This window comes from Rana temporaria, chromosome 9 (genome assembly GCF_905171775.1).
Source record: "Rana temporaria chromosome 9, aRanTem1.1, whole genome shotgun sequence".
In the NCBI taxonomy this organism is placed as follows: Eukaryota; Metazoa; Chordata; class Amphibia; order Anura; family Ranidae; genus Rana; species Rana temporaria.
The window spans coordinates 125,817,626-125,819,678 of NC_053497.1; positions in this window are offsets into that span (position 1 = coordinate 125,817,626).

The following is a 2,053-nucleotide window of genomic DNA, read 5'->3' on the forward strand; positions in this document are numbered from 1 at the left end:
TCCGACTGGCCACAGCTGCCAGGGCATTCTTCCTCCGACTGGCCACAGCTGCCAGGGCATTCTTCCTCCGACTGGCCACAGCTGCCAGGGCATTCGTCCTCCGACTGGCCACAGCTGCCAGGGCATTCGTCCTCCGACTGGCCACAGCTGCCAGGGCATTCTTCCTCCGACTGGCCACAGCTGCCAGGGCATTCTTCCTCCGACTGGCCACAGCTGCCTGGGCATTCTTCCTCTGACTGGCCACAGCTGCCAGGGCATTCTTCCTCCGACTGATCACAGATGCCAGGGCACTCTTCCTCCGAACTGGCCACAGGTTCCAGGGCATTCTTCCTCCCACTGGCCACAGGTGCCAGTGCATTCTTCCTTCCACTGATCGATCACAGACACCGGGGCATTACTGCCCCTTATGATCACTGACATCCAGGTATTCTTCCTCCCACTAACCACAGATATTGGAAAAGTCTTCCTACCACTGACCAGACATCAGGATATTTTTCATCCCACTGAACACTGACGTCTGGGCATTCCTGGTCCAACTATCCAGGCAGACACAGACCAGAGACATCACTGAGTTCTTTCTCCCTCTCTCACTTCTGACCAATGACATCAGGGCTATCTTCTCTCTACTGACTACCAACATCAGGATATTCTTCCTCTTTTGGACACCGATGCCACTCTTTGTTTTCCTCACATTCACAACAGACGCCAGGAATTTCTTTTCTCAGACTACTGGTCTTGGGCATTTTGTCTTCCGACTGACCACTGCTGCTATGGCGTTCTTACTTCCACTGATGTTGGGGCATTTTTTACCCCCACTGACCAGCAATGTAAATGACTCTGATAAATACTGGATACAGCACACTATGCAATACATTGTATAGTGATGATGGCTAATTTGCTGTGTAGTAAATTGTATAGACCTGACCTCTACACTCTGAATGCTATGCTATGTGTGACCCAGTCCTGACCAAAGTGTTTTCTCAACAATTGCCTGTTGCTTTGTAGTTTGCAACTATGCTGATGCAATTCTTGTTTAGGTAAGGTCAGACAAAGTGTTAGCTCTCTGTCTATATTCTGTTTTAGATTTGTGTGTCTGTGAGAGGGATCTAGCAGTGATCACTCTAGAAGTGGTACGTACTACCAGTGTTGGCTGGTGCTCAATATTTTGGGAGGGGGTCAGACAACATCCCCCCCCCCGTGTTTCCAGTGCTCCCCCGTGGGAGATGGACAGCGACGATCCGTTGCCTTAGCTTTGGAGGCCGATGCTGCTCCTCGCTCCAGCTTGCCGAGGGAAGAGCCGGGGCCATTGCTTCTCCTCCCGGTTGAACAGGAAGTGAGTCCTGAGACCCATTTGGCCGGGAGTCCCAACTGTTTATTTTCTGTTTTAGATTTGTATGTCTGTGAGACACTTGCTCATAGCATAGTAATTAGGGAGGATTTTTTGGATAAAAAGACTGTGGACCATGTACTATAGGTAAGCTCAAACTCTCTTTAAACTTGTCTCCTGAAGTAAAGCCCTATATTATTGAGCATGATGTAACAATGGCACTTTTTCACTGCAGGTGTCACGTCTTTTCCACACCAAAGCCCCCCTCTTTCTCAAATTACAAAGTTGGAAGGTATGGAATAGTTGTAGAAACAAGAAAAAAGCCGCGCCACAAATAAAAGTCTATTGAAATCAGCAGTCTCTGAAAGTGTGATAGGTAAAAACATCCATAAGTGAATAGATTGTTAATAGCATGTCCATGGGGTATGCAGATTAATTCCTTGCAGAAATACTTCCTACGTTCCACACCACCAGGTGACATATAATGGACTAGTTGTACTAGCCATGCTAAAAGAAAAGGATTCTGCATAAATGTTGATATTAGCTTAGCACGCAAAGGGTTGCATCCTATTGGTGTTTTATATACAGCTTTGGCCCTGAGTCCGATAAGCTGTGTGTGTGCAGCTGTGGAGGCTCACACAGCCTCCCTTGAGGCATTTAAACAAGGACTGAAGCCTCCCCTGTCAGGTGATCCCTTGTGGGCTCATATCACCTGCTAATTGGTAT